This window comes from Meles meles, chromosome 14 (assembly GCF_922984935.1).
Source record: "Meles meles chromosome 14, mMelMel3.1 paternal haplotype, whole genome shotgun sequence".
In the NCBI taxonomy this organism is placed as follows: domain Eukaryota; kingdom Metazoa; phylum Chordata; class Mammalia; order Carnivora; family Mustelidae; genus Meles; species Meles meles.
The window spans coordinates 36,989,277-37,004,989 of record NC_060079.1 but is presented as its reverse complement, the minus strand read 5'-3'; the positions used below and the strand labels follow the sequence as shown (position 1 = coordinate 37,004,989).

At 35.6% G+C, this 15,713-nt stretch overlaps 1 pseudogene; it reads left to right on the top strand.

Moving 5' to 3' along the window:
- Positions 1-720: 720 nt before the first annotated feature.
- On the top strand, positions 721-13,552 carry LOC123956054 (annotated as a pseudogene).
- The last annotated feature ends 2,161 nt before the right edge of the window (positions 13,553-15,713 follow it).

Genomic DNA, 15,713 nt, shown 5'->3' with positions numbered 1-15,713 from the left:
GGTCATAACCAGCACTTTAAAAAAAATGGAAGAAACTAGATTAAAAAATAATGTTATGCACATTGTAAAGGCAAGATTGGCAAGATTGCTTATAAAACCATTGTTTCAAATTGGTTTACACACACACACAGAAACACACGTACACACATTTATTCTGGTTTATCGTTTATTGTCACCAGTTTGGAAAAGTTTGAAAGTCATTGCTTTTTTAACATTCCTTATATATTTGAGAGAGAGAGAGAGAGAGAGATCCTAATGCTTATATAATTTTGGAGGTGTTCTTTAAGAAAAAGAATCTAAAATCGTAAATCCTTGCCAGGGGCCCATGCAGATGAGAATCCCAGAACCACAAGATTCATTTCCTTCTGACTAAAGTCATCTTTGTAATTCTTTCTACAATGTGTATATTAAGGAATGCTTAGAAATGATGAAGCATGGGTGGAAAATTGAAATACTGAGAAAGTGCTTGAGGTTAGCAAGCAGAAATCACGTAAAAAGAAAGTTTATTTCTTTAGGCTAAATTTAACAGGGTTAACAGAATCTTACATTTTGTTTCATTTTCCTTGCTACTTTCTGCAGTAACAGCTTTAGAGATCAGATGTTCTAATAAGAAATATGCAAAACACATTTTATTTTTACATTTTTAGTATAAGTAAATTTGAAGGCTTAACCCATAGAATAATTGGTAGATCATAAATATTTAATCTTGCTTTGTGGAAGATGGCACAGGGTAAGAAGTATGTAGTAGAATTGGTTGCCAACTCTACCCAATCATGATTTCCAATCTCCCATTTCTTTTTTCTTTTTGAAATTAATTAATTATTTAATTTTAATTATTTTATTTTGTTTTACTGACTTGAAGAAACTGTCTATCTGCAGAGAGTCTGAAATTGCCAGGTACTCACTTTCCAAGGCAGCCTTGAAGCTAGGGCAAAAGCATAGTCCTCTACTGGCAAATAAGACTTTGGAAATCTGATGAGTGAACTCTGGAAAATAATTTCCTTTCAAACAATAAAGGCCTATGAGAGACTTTCCTAAGCCAGATGCCACAACTGGATTTAATACCTGAAAATGTCATGCTGTCCTGGGATCTTAAAGAAACAACCTAGATTCCAAACCAATATGTTCAGGATTGCAGTACCAAAACAAAGCAAAACCCTATGAACCTGGATAACTGACATTATCTATAAGGTGCTGAATTAACTATTTCACCTTTGAGATATAGAAATTTGCAGTTATAAACTTCCTCAAGGTTTTAGTTTTCAATCAAGTATCTTCTCTCTTTTTTTGTGGTAGAAAACATATAATATGAAATCCACCCCAACAAATCATTATGTGAATAGTAAAGTATTGTTAATTATAATTACAGTGTTGTGCAGATGTCTAGAACTTTTTTTATCTTGTATGATTGAAAATTTTTACTTAGTTAATGGCAGCTTCTTATTTTCCTTTTCCCATATCTCCTGGAAACCTCCATTCTATTTTCTGCTGCGGTGAGTTTGACTCGTTTAGATAAGTAGAATCATGTAATATTTGTCTTTCAGTGACTGACTTACTTTCTTAGCATAGTGTCCTCTGGATTAATCTTTATTGTAGTCTGTGACAGAATTTCCCTTTTTGTGGCTGAATAATAGTCCACTGCATGCATATAACACATTTTCTTTATCCATTGCTCTGTTGATGGACATTGTTGTTTCCACTTCATAGCTGTTATAAATAATGCAATTAACACAGAGAGGCAAATATCTCTTTGAGATTCTGATTTCAGTTCTTTTGGATATATATTTAGAAATGAGGTTGCTGGATCATATAGTAGCTTAGTTTTAATTTTTTGAAGAACTTCCATAGTGTCTTCCATATTGACTGTACCATTTTTCATTACCAACAGTGTACAGAGTTTCCAGTTTCTCCACACCCTTGCCAATACTTTTATCTTTTTTTTTTTTCTAAAGATTTATTTATTTGACAGAGAGAAATCACGAGAGAGGCAGGCAGAGAGAGAGGAAGGGAAGCAGGCTCTCCACTGAGCAGAGAGCCCGATGTGGGACTCGATCCCAGGACCCCGAGATCATGACCTGAGCTGAAGGCAGCGGCTTAACCCACTGAGCCACCCAGGCGCCTGCCAATACTTTTATCTTTGTTTAATTTATAATGTTGTCTTTTCATCCTGTTGATTATTTCCTTTGCTGTGCAAAAGTAGTTTGATGCAGTCCCACTTGTCTATTTTCTTTTTATTGCCTGTGTGTTTGATGTCATACCCAAGAAATTATTGCCAAGACCAATGTCAGGAAGACTTTTCCCTGTTTTCTAACATAAGTTTCACAGTTTTGGACTTACAGTTAAGTCTTTAATCCATTTTTTATGGTGTAAGATAAGAATACAGTTTCATTCTTTTTTATGTGGATGTCCAGTTTTCCTAACACCATTTGCTGACGAGATTATCATTTTCCCATTGTGTATTCTTGTCACCCTTGTTGAAGATCAGTTGACTCTGTATACCTGAATTCATTTTAGGCTTTCTATTCTGTTCCATTAGTTTATTTGTCTGTTTTTATGCCATTACCATTATGTTTTAATCACGGAAGCTTTGATATATATTTTAAAACCAGGAAGTGAGATTATCCAGCTTTGTTCTTTTGCAATATTGTTTTGGCTGTTTGTGATACTTTCTGGTTCCATATGAATTTTAGGACTATTTTTTCTATTACTGTAAAATATGCCATTGAGGTTTGATGTAATATATAGATTTCTTTGAGTAGTATGGACATTTTAATAATATTAACTTTTCTAATTCGTGAGCAAGGGATATCTTTTATTTGTGTCTTTTTAAATTTCTTTCATCAATATATTATAGTTTTTAGTGGATGAGTCTTTCCTCCCTTTAGTTAGGTTTATTCTGAAGTGTTTTTTTATGCTATTAAATATGGAATCAATTTTTAAATTATTTTTTGCATGCCAATTTGTATGCTGCAATTTTACTGAGTCTGTTCATTAGTTCTGGCAGTGTTTTGATGGATTTTTTAGTGTTTTCTTCATATAAGATGATGTCATGTATAGAGACAGTTTTACTTTTTTATTTCTCATTTGAATGCTTTTTATTTCTTTTTCTTCCCTAATTGCTCCTAGTACTATATATTGAACAGGCCCTTACTTTGGGCCCTTACTTTCTGGGGAAACACAAGGAAAGAATAGAGCACAGATATATTGAGACCTTCAGAAGTGGCGGAAGTAAAATCAAAGGATTTGATGATCCACCAAGAAGATTGCTGGGCCAGTGACCAGGACCATATGATAGACTGATAGGAGGAAGAGAGGGTTATTGTGGAGCTGGGTGTGGAAGTTATGGAGGTTTTGATGACTATGGTGGCTATAATAATTATGGCTACGGAAATAATGGCTTTGATGACAGAATGAGAGATGGAAGAGGTATGGGAGGGCATGGCTATGGTGGAGCTGGTGAAGCAAGTTCAGGTTTTCATGGTGGTCATTTTGTACATATGAGAGGATTACCTTTTCTTGCAACTGAAAATGACATTGCTAATTTCTTCTCACCACTAAATCTAATACGAGTGCATAATGATACTGGAGCTGATGGCAGAGCAACAGGAGAGGCAGGTGTAGAATTTGTGACACATGAAGATGCTGTAGCTGCCATGTCGAAAGATGAGAATAACATGCAACATCGGTACATTGAACTCTTCTTGAATTCTACTCCTGGGGGCAGTTCTGGAATAGGAGGTTCTGGAATGGGAGGCCATAGCAGAGATGGAATGGATAATCAGGGAGGTTATGGATCTGTTGGAAGAATGGGAATGGGTAACAATTAAGTGGAGGGTATGGTGGTACTCCTGATGGCTTGGGTGGTTATGGCCATGGTGGTGGAGGCAGTGGCGGTTACTATGGATTACTAAGGATTCCCCAAAGTAAGGGCATCCTTACTTTATTCCTGATCTTAGAGGAAAAGCTCTCTTTCACTATTGAGTATGATGTAAACTGTAAGCTTGTCACATATGGCCTTTATTATGTTGAGGTACATGACTTCTATACTGTTTGTTAAGAGATTTTTTTTTTTTAATTCCATGAAGGGACATTTTATTTTCTCAAATGATTTTTTGCATCTATATTGAGATGATCGTGTGATTTTTAGCTTTCATTGTGTTAATATGGTATATCACATTCATTGATTTGGGTATTTTGAACCATCTTTGCCTCCCAGGGATGAATCTGACTCAGTTGTCTTGTATAATCATTTTTTAATTAATTAATTTAAGATTTTATTTTATTTCCTTGACAGAGAGAGACAAAGTGAGAGAGGGAACACAAGCATGGGGAGTGGGAGAGGGAGAAACAGGCTTCCCGCTGAGCAGAGAGCCGAGTGTGGGGCTTGATCCCAGAACCCTGGGATCATGACCTGAGCCAAAGGTGGATGATTAATGACTGAGGCACCGAGGTGCCCCTTCTATAATTATTTTAATGCTCTCTGCATTTGGTTTGCTAGTACTTCGTTTAGGTCTTTGCATCTATACTTATCAGGGTTATTGGTCTGTGGTTTTCTTTTTTTGTAATGGCCTTATCTGGCTCTGGTATCAGTGTAGTGCTAGCCTCATGAAATGAGTTTGGAAATATTCCTTCTGCTTTAGATTTTTGAAGAGTTTGAGAAGAATTAACATTAATTCTTCCTTAAATGTTTGGTAGTATTCACCAGTGCAATCATCTGGTCCTGGACTTTCTTTTGTTGGGAAATTTTTGATTACTTATTTAATCTTTTTCTTTGTTATTGATCTGTTTATATTTTCTATTTCTTCATGATTCAATCTCATTAGGTTTTTGTTTCTAGGGATTTTTCCATATCTTCCAGATATCTGTTAACAAATCAATTTGTATGTGTAATTATTTATACTAGTCTCTTTCGATCCTTTTTATTTCTATCCAGTCTATTTTAAGCTGATAACAACATAAGCTTAATCACATACAAAAACTCTACAATTTTACTTCCCTTCACCACACTTTATGGTATTATTGTCATGGTTTGCTTTGTTTTATATTAGTATCCATTAACAAATTTTTGTCATTTTAAGTATTATTAACTTTTTTGTTTTTTTTTTAATTTTTGTGCTAAATTAAAAGTAATTTATACAGTATAAATCTCTTTAAATTCAAAAGTTTGGACCATTGGGTTTTTTGAATCAGGATGTCTATTGCCTTCCCTAGAGTTGGGAAAATTTCAGCCACTATTTCTTCAAATAAACTTTCTTTCCCTTCCTTTCCCTCTTCTTCTTCTTCAATGACACCCATAAACTGTGTATATTGATCTTTTGGCAGTATTCTACAAAGTCCTTTAGCTTTTCTATCCTTTTTAAAATTAATTCTTTTTTTTTTCTTTTTGCTTTTCTGACTGGAACATTTCAAATGACCTTTTATTCTTTTGTTTTCTCAAGTCAGTTGTTGAATTTTTCAGCTCATTTATTTCATTTTTCAGATCCAAATTTCTTTCTTTTTTATATTTTCCATCTCTTTATTGACATTCTCATTTTGTTCATGTGTCACTTCCTTGAACCCATTGAGTATCCTTTTGATTGTCATTTTCAATTTTTTGTCCACTAATTCATATCTTCTTTTTGTCTAGGAATTCATATATCTTCTTTTCTTTAGCGTCTGTTTCTCGAGTATTTGTTTTGTTGCTCTGATTGATTACATTTCTGTTTTTCTTTGTGTTCCTTGTAACTTTGTATTGGTATCCACTTATTTGGAAAACAAACAAACAAAACCCAGCCACCTTTCCTAGTCTTTAAAGACTTAATAAGGGAAGACCTTCACCCATCATCCTAGCTGGAGATACTAGGGACCTTTCAAATCTTTCCTTTCCTTTCTTTCCCTTCCTTTCCCTTCCCTTCCCCTCCCTCCCTCCTTTTCTTCCTTTCTTTCTTTCTTCCTTTCTTTCTTTCTTTCACATTGATGATTATTTATTTATTTATTTAAGAGCAAGTGTGGGTGGCGGGAGGGGCAAAGGGAAAGAAGAGAGACAATCCCAAGCAGACCCTGTGCTGAGCCTGACCCACAATTCTATCTCACAACCCTGAAATCATAACCTGAGCCCAAACCAAGAGACAGGTGCTTAACCAGCTGAGCCACCCAGGCACCCCTCAAACCATTTTCTATGGATGTGTCTGGATTTGTAGATTACTTAGGAGCATCTGGCTAGTTTCTTTTTTTTATATATATATATTTTTATTTATTTGACAGACAGAGGTTACAAGTAGGCAGAGAGGCAGGCTTCCTGCTGAGCAGAGAACCCGATGCGGGTTCTTGGATTTTTTTTTTTTTAAGATTTTATTTATTTATTTGACAGAGAGAGAGATCACAAGTAAGCAGAGAAGCGGGAAGAGAGAGAGGAGGAAGCAGGCTGCCTGCTGAGCAGAGAACCCGATGCGGGGCTCGATCCCAGGACCCTGGGATCATGACCTGAGCTGAAGGCAGAGGCTTTAACCCACTGAGCCACCCAGGTGCCCCCCAGTTTCTTTTTTTATGAGATCATAATCTCTTGCTCCCTCTGGTGTCCATCTCTCATACCACGGGTACTCTGAAGAAGCAACAACCTGTCCTATATTTTTTGTTCTCAAAGGCTTGCACCTAGAGTATGTGGGTTCCTTTAGTGACCAAAATTGGGTTAGACACAGACTGATTCTTTAGAGAGTCCCCTGAAAAGCCAGAATATTGAATATGTACACTCCATTCTTCACTGTCTCTCCTGAGGGGAGGCCAGTGAGCTATACTGGCTTCTGTCTCTTATACCATTGGGCCCTGTGGAATAACAACAGCGTCTTCCCCTGGTATTTTTGTCAGGGGCCTTCAGGCATCTAGAGTATATTGGTTCCCATCTAAACTCAGAGGTAGGCAAGACAGAAGCCAGTCTCTCAAGTAACTCTTCTGAAAAAGCCAGTGCCCTGGCTGTATGGTCCAGTATTCTCTTTCCTCCCCAGGGAGAAACTATGATCTGGGAGTTTTCTCCTGATCATGTGACACTGCACTGGAGAGGGGGTGGAGAATTTTCCCTACCAGCTTAGATTTGGCTATTTTTTTGTTTTGTTTTGTTTTGTTTTAACTTCCTTGGGGTGTAAGAGACTCTTAACTGGTTTGTGGATTTCATGCAAAGGAAATTGGTGCAGGTATTGTTGAATTAGTGTCTCCGTGGGTGAAAGGAGGGTCTGGGGCTTTCCGTTCCCCATCTTATTGGCATCACTGTATCCAGTCTCTTGTTGCTGGAATGTTTTGAACCACTACAGGAAATTTGGGGGAATACCAAAGAAAATGCCTCCAAAAAAGGATGCTTCCATACAATGACTGTTACTAAAACAAAGTATTGAAACCTGAGTTTAAACAAAAGATATTTTGATATTGAGGATACTCAAATAGGAACTCCTCCCATACTTTATTCAATTCAAATGAGGTAATCAATATAGATAAATCTTCAGATATTCAGCAACATGAGGAAAGAGATGTTTGTCAGCTTCAAGATCCCCCTTCATAATCTAAAAGTAAATAATGTAACATCGTGTCAGTTAAAAGTATGGATATAAATGTGTTGTTAAAGTAGCTATCTTCCCCTGCCTCCCAACCCAGATATTCCACCATGTACTTAGAAAAGACTGTTCAGCCCAGCTGTATTTTAGGAAATTGTCTACACAGAGAATCTAATGCCCTGGGACAAATGCACCTGGTGTGCTATGTGTTTTAGTGCATTTTATTAAAGGTATTATGTCTTAGCTGTCCTCTTGATTCTAGACCATTCTTTCTTCAAATGCTTCTGAACATTACCACATCATAATCTTTTTATACACTAGGTTCTTCATGAAATTCCTTACCTACATTAAATCTACATTCTTATAGTTTTCTTTAGAACTCCTTGTTTCTATATTCTTGCTCTATCTATCCAGATTTTTCCTTACAAGTAACAGGAAAACACCTAGCACTGTGGCTGGAACAGTAAGTACTTATTTTTTTGTTGTTGTTAGGGGCACCTGTGTGGCTCAGTTGGTTAAGTGACTGTCTTCAGCTCAGGTCATGATTCCAAGGTCCTGGGATCCCTGCTCAGTGGGAGCCTGCTTTTCCCTCTCTCTCTGCCTGCTACTCTGCCTGCTGTGCTCTCTGTCCGTCTCTCTCTCTGTCAAATAAATAAATAAAAATAAAATCTTTTTTAAAAAATCTGTTTTTGTTAAATATACATCTCAGACTGAAAGCTCTGTTCCAGTCAAGCTACTCACACTGTTTCAAAAACAAACCACACTGTCATTTCTACATCACCTTTGTTCATCCTTTAAATTCCAGCTCAAACGATACCCTTTCTTCCCCTATTACTCTCAGTTACTGTCAATGAACTACACTTCCTCTGAATGGTATCATTTATAATGTGCTCCATGGATTTGAGACCTCACTCATCTAAAGTATCACATTGGATGCTGGCACTTTCATTTCAACAATAGTCTCTGCTTCTCATTGTAAAGATAATGCCTCATGCTTTTATGTCCCTCTCACATAAATCTCTTCATAATTTACAGTTTTTACGTCACTACACATGGATGATTCATTCATTCAATAAATGTAGCATTATTTTGAGCTAGGCAGTAGATCCACAATTTTAACTCCTCCTTCTACAGCATTAACCACGTGCCAGAAACTATCTTAAGTGCCTTAAGTTTATTAATTCATTTCACCCTCATAATAATATTATCAAATGGGGCTATTTATTTAACCCAAATGTAAAATTTCAGACAGGGAAACTGAGGTACTGTGGTATTATACGACTTCTCTAATTTCTACATGTACAGAATATGTTGTAGAGCCAGCACTTGAGCCCAAATGATAGTTATGGGGGCTTTAACCATGATTCTATACTATATCTTTAGATGCCAGAAATATTCATATCATAAACTTTCTTTGCCTTCAAGGAGCTAATAGGTCTGAAAAGAGAGAGCATGATGTAAACATGTAAGTGCCGTACAATATCTTAGATTGTAGGATATCAATCTGTACACGCATATCTTGGAAATATTGCAGGTTTAGTTCTAATCTGCCACAATAAAGTGAATGTTACAATATAGTGAGTGAAATGAGTGAAATATAGTGAGTGAAATTTTTGGTTTCCCAGTACACGTAAAAGCTATGTTTACACTATCCCATAGTCCGTTATGTTTGAAAAAAAAATGTGAATACCTTAATTAAAAATACTGTTAAAAAACGCTAACCAGAATTATAATCACTGATCACAGATCACCATAACAAATATAATAATAACGAACAAGCTTGAATATTGTGAAAATTAACACAATGTAACACAGACACATAGAGTGAGCAAATGCTGTTAGAAAAATGATGTTGATAGACTTGCTTGACAAAAGGTTGCCATGAACCTTTAATTTGTAAAAAATGGAAACATTTGCCAACTACAAATGATGTAAAATAATGCATGCCTATATAAAGAAGTGGATGGAGTAATCAGTTTTACATGAACAAGGGGGATAGCGAGTCTTGCAGTCAATCTGATAGTTGAGCTGGGACTTGAAAGACAAGGAATTGATTGACAGTTGCATAAGGGCACATAGGGACAAAAGGAGCATGATGTTCATAACAGTTTAATGTAGTTTGGCAAAGGGCTAGTTGCCAACCAATATCTCTTCTCTATTTCCCATATATTTTAGAATACTGACTTTGTAAGAGCAATGTGTTCAGTGTCCCTTGTAGCTTTATGTGTGCATATGATTAAGTTCTAGCAAATGAGGTATAAAATAAAATATTATATGGGACTCTGATAACACCTTAGAACCATCAATGGTACCTTAAACTTTTTTTTAGATAGTATAAAAGATACATTTTTATTCTATTTCAGCCAATGGTTTTTGAATTTTTTTGTTTTATGAGTGAATAAAAATTCTAATTAAGATAGAGTGACTCGAACACAGAGCAAGAGAGGAGTCCTTGCTTAGGAAGGACTGTCCTTCCTAATGTTGTTAGAAAACATTTGGAGGGAGATAATAAAATGTATTGTATCCCATGTAAGGTATTTGTACTTCGTCTCATGAGCTAGTGTTTCTCAATCCTAGCTAATTTGTAATCACTTGGAGACATATGGTCCAGGTCTCACCCTAAACAAACTGAATTAATCTGTAGGGCAAGGGTTTTCAACCTTGACTTCACATTTAATCATGATGATTCCCAGGCCATATACACATTTAGTATGTCAAAATCTCTGGAGGTGGAGGACTCAGGCATCATTATTTCTCAACAAATCTCTCCAAGTTACTAAAATGTTCAGTGAAGGGTGAGAAACATTGTTGTAAGCAATAGGCTTAGAGTGTCTGAAAATAATTTTAAATAAGTTTAAGAAACTTAGTTTATGTGTTATCATTTTGGCTACAGTGTGGATGAATGATTAAGAAGAATTTACATTTTAGATTCATATATACTATCTTCCCCTAAATTGTTTAAAAGGGTTTTCCCTGAAGTCATAAAATCTCAGTTTTTTACATTAACATAAGTAGGTATATCTCCCCAGGCAGAGCATCATATAACTTTAAAAAAAAAACACTGGACAAAGAATCAGAGTGTCCTAGTAAAGGCTCATCTTAACTGTGTCACTTCGACGTGGGTATACTGCAGCTATTGGAAACTGCACTAAAACTGACTTGATCAATAAGGGTATTTATTATTTTGCCTAACAAAGTCCAATTGTAGAGTGCTTCATGATTTAGTTCATTCTTCTCATTAGTGGTGGCATTAAGTCCTTCCACTTTGCTCCTCTGGTAATCCCGGTGATTTATGCGTTGTTGTAAATCCAGGTATTACATCTAAATAATAATATACAGACAGGAAAAGAGAAAAGCATTTTTTGTTGTTGTTATTTATTAAAAGCAAGGACAATTTCTGAGAAGCCCTATAAGCCCATTTCCTCTAACACCTTAGTGGTCAGAATTATATCACGTGACCATTCTTTTTTTTTTTTTAATTTTTAATTTATTTAACAGAGAGAGATCACAAGTAGGCGGAGAGGCAGGCAGAGAGAGAGGAGGAAGCAGGCTCCCTGCTGAGCAGAGCGCCAGATGCGATGCGGGGCTTGATCCCAGAACCCTGGGATCTTGACCAGAACTAAAGGCAGAGGCTTTAACCCACTGAGCCACCCAGGCGCCCCTCATGTGACCATTCTTAAACCCAGTGATTATCTTAAGGCTAGATTGTCATGACTGCTTGTTCTCTATTCTACCTGCCATCTGTGGATCTTATTGAAATTTGGCTTACAGTAGGGCAAATTGCAGGAAACTTTTCAGAAAACAATATCTATGGTAAAATATATAGCTAGAGAAAGTCCCCACTATAAGAGATTTAAAACAAAAAGACAACCAGAACTGAACTGTGAGTATCTCAAGAGCAAAGAGGAAATGGAGTTTCTTTATCTAGAATAAAGTCACATGGAGAGCTTGTGGAGACACAGAGTCAAAGTGGCAGGCAGGATTTCCTGCGGCTGGCAGCACAGGGTGGAAAGGAACACATAAATGAATTGAAAAAGACCTACTCTGACTTTCTTTTTTTTTTTTTTAATTTTTTTTAATTTATTTATTTTTTCAGCGTAACAGTATTCATTGTTTTTGCACAACACCCAGTGCTTCATGCAAAACATGCCCTCCCTATTACCCACCACCTCTTCCCCCAACCTCCCACCCCTAATCTGACTTTCTTATAAATTATATTGTGAGGCTGAGCAAGTTACTTAATCTTTCTTGGTCTCGGTTTCCTCAATATAATTATTATAATATTTTCTAGAGTTGCTTATGTCATTAAAAAAAAACAAATGAAATTAGATACATAATTTAGCATTTACAAACTATAATTTTAAAGAAAAAAAATTTTTTAAATTTCTTTATTTGACAGAGATCACAAGTAGGCGGGGGGAGGGGGGGAAGCAGGCTCCCTGCTGAGCAGAAAGCCTTGATGCAGGGCTGGATCCCAGGACCCTGAGATCATGACCCCAGCTGAAGGCAGATGCTTTAACCCCCTGAGCTACCCAGGCATCCTAAAGAAACTTTTAAAACATGTTTTATAGATATTGTAATAGTAAATACAGTAAATACTTTATGACTTTTGTAGGTTAGATTGTTGTGAGCATTTATTATCTGCTTTGCTCCAGGTATTCTGCAAAACTTTGATTATTATTTCACTTCTATGAAGTGAAATCTTTACTCTATCTTTACTCTATTATCCGTCTTCTTTTTAGAGATCAGGAGACTGAAATCCATGAAATTTAATTAGTTTGCCTACTATTACACAGCTAATAAATGCCAAAGTTTAGATTCCCATACACTACTGACAGATTACATAGATCATGTTTTCACGTTTGTTGGTGGGGGGGATAGCCTTTTAATTTACTCTTCTAGTAGGCTTATATGGATACAAAATTTATACAGGAAACATTTTTTGAATAATGCTAAGCATGTTGCTTAATAGTTACCATTTGCTTATACCAGTGCTATACTATGTCCAAAATTTAAATCTAGTAGTATAAAGGCTAAAATTTTTTATAGCCTTGAATTCAGAAGCATTGAGAGCAAGCATACAAAGTGTGACCCAGAGTTATAATGTTTCCCCTAGTGTAATGATATTTGTGTGATAGCTTCTTTGGAAAATATCTTAGAATCTTTCTCTTGAGGACATACTTTTATCAACATTAAAGTAAAGTTCTCCTATTCTGATTTTTTTTTTCATGGTTAGGAAATATCTTTTTTTATCTAAACATTAAGTTCTCACTGGTTATAATATTTATAGAGCATTAGATTTTGACATTTTGCATTATCATTTTCTTAATTGGTTTATTGTATTTAAAGAAAATTCTAAGTACTTGGTCAGGCCCTAAGCAAATGTTTGCTTTAGCCTTTTGGCCCTAGTTTTCTTATCTTAAAATTAATGTGACTCATACTTGTCTTTTATGATTTGATGAAGGAAAACCTACCTACTTTTGATAACAGCAAGGCACAATTGGATCATGATGCCCTAAAGTGTTTTGTTGAGTAATTCTTGTTGATTAAACTAGGTGTATTTTAACTCTAAATTATAGTTATACTAGAAATCAGGAGGGTCTTGGTATGGAAGTTATAGGAGAATCACCATCCAGATTTATGTTTACATAAAGAGCAACCTTCTGGAAAAGACTCATCTTGACAGAGAAGAGAATACACATGCCGATATTTTATTCAAAACCAGTGAGTGAAAGAATCAGCAAAAATGTTGATAAAGAAGATATGGTCTCTCAGATTGAGCTTTGGTTCCATCTTCATAGGCTCATCCCTGAGTTTTTAGCCTAAGGAACAACAACAAAATAGCAAGTTAAGAATTACACTAAATGAATCACCTCCTTCTTGAAGGCAGTGCAGCAGCTCTGATGTTAGTGGAGGAGGTTTGGCAGGATAATCCTTATTTTCCTGGGTATCAGCCAACTCCTGACAGAACAGGTAGCAGCAGAATATTTGTGGACATCAATAGGACAGCTGGTATGTTGTCAGCTACATAAGTTGTGGAATCTCTGGACAAACAGACAAACAAAAACAAAACCAGAAACCAAAAAACAAACAAAACAAAACAAAAATCAAGAAGGCACAAAACAAAGGGACTCAAGGACATTTTGGGAGGTGTAGGCTATGTCTGTTCTCTTGATTGTGGTGATGTTTTTATGGAGGTTTGCTTATGTCCAGACCCACCAAACTGTACATGTAAATATGTGCAGTTCTTTGTATATCATGTAAATATGTGCAGTTCTTTGTATATCAATTATGCATATAATAACCTTATATAATAAGACAAAAGAGGAAAGGAAAGATAAGGTCTTTATATTGGGCTATATTAGTTTTATATTGCTGTGTAGCAAAGTACTAAAAAACCAAGAGGCCTCAAACACTACCTATTTATTATCTCACAATTTTGTAGGTCAGCAGTCCAGCCATGGCACGACTGGGATTTCTTCTTTAGGTCTTATAAGGCTGAAATGCTTGGAGTTTTCTAAGATCATGTGGATGTGGCATGCTTCATTTTTTCCCAGTGTGGGACTGAGATGCCCATTTCCTTGTTGGATATCGGTTTTGGGCTATTATCAAGTCCCTGAGGCTGCCCACATTCCTTGCCATGTAACCCCCGCAGTCTTCAAAACCAACAACAGGGAATCTTCCTTGACTCAAGTCTCTCTTAAGCTCAAATCTGTGATTTCTAGAAGATCCCATTCTCTTTTAAGAGCTTATCTGTTTAAGTAATGCTCTTCCAGTGTAATTATCTATCTTAAGGTCTGCTGTTTTGAGACCTTCATTCAATCTATCCAAATCCCTTCATAGCAGCATCTAGATTACTGTTGGTTTCAATAACTGGTAAAAGGTATGTTATACCAGGGACAGAGCATCTTGGAGTCCTTTTACAAGGAATGTAAGGACTCTGGAAAATATTATGTACAGGATTTATATATTTCATGGTCTTTTTTGTGCTGGTCCCATCCTTTGTTTCTTTTCTTGCCTATCATTTATCTACTATTCAAAGCAGTTCCATCCGAATGAGTTTATTAATTGTCAATTTAAAAATACTTATGTTTTTATGTTTTGGTCTGCTAGAAAGAGCCCAATTTGCTTTCTTTATCTTGGACTTTTTTATCTTATGTTTTTCATAAATTCCAACTCTAACTACTGTATCATTTTTCTCCTGCCATTTCCACCGAAAATGATCTTTTATCCATTTTTGTTGATCTATATATGCCATTCATTTTTAGATTTTTGGTATACAGGAGAGATATTTTATTAGCAGTAAGCTATTTTTCTGAAACAAAGGATTTTGAGGTCATTCACACACTACCTAGTGAGCTATCCTGTGTTCATAAGTGCTACTTAACAAGAGGAACATTTTCAGTAGAAGATTAAGGGGGATTCAGATTAGTTAGGTAAGCCATTAGAACAACCTTCTGTTCTAAGTTTTTCCTTTGTCCTGATTCAGAAGTACTTTGACTTTTTAATATCAACTACAGCTATATACTGAAATGTTTAGTTGTTTACATCTTAATTACTGAACAAAACAGCAACAATTATGCATACCATTATATGCATAAAAGATTAATTTTTGTTGATTTAGTAAGTTTATTTGTTGTTTTTGTCTTTGTCCTTTAGTCTCCAAAATGGATTGCTGTTTATAGCAGGGTTCTCTGATTATGGCTTGCCATATGTAATGGAAAGTGCACTATGGAGTTAGATCTAGGTTTATATCCTGGCTTTTCATGCATTTAACCTGGATATGTTAAATAATGTTTTTGAGCTTTACTTCCTTTGAGAAAAAAAGGAAGTAAGAAATATGTATCAAATGGTTCCTGTGAAGATTTATGAGATATTTTCAAAGCATATGGAACTAGTAGGTAATAAACTATTTGTTTTCTCTATCCTCACAATTTTGCAAAAAAAGTATTTTATATTTAATATCTATTATATGTGGTAATAAGGGAAAAATGTGTTCTCCTCCTTAAAATAATATTGAAATAGAACATATTTAAAACCTCCTCTGAGTGTTAGATTATAAAATCAGCAGAGCATTCTACTTTAAATCTTCTTAAAGATTTGGAAATGAGGTAGATAGATTGGTTAACAATCAAATTTTGCTTTTGTAGGTTAATGTTGGCAGATATACTAATGTTGACATGGGAGTATCCC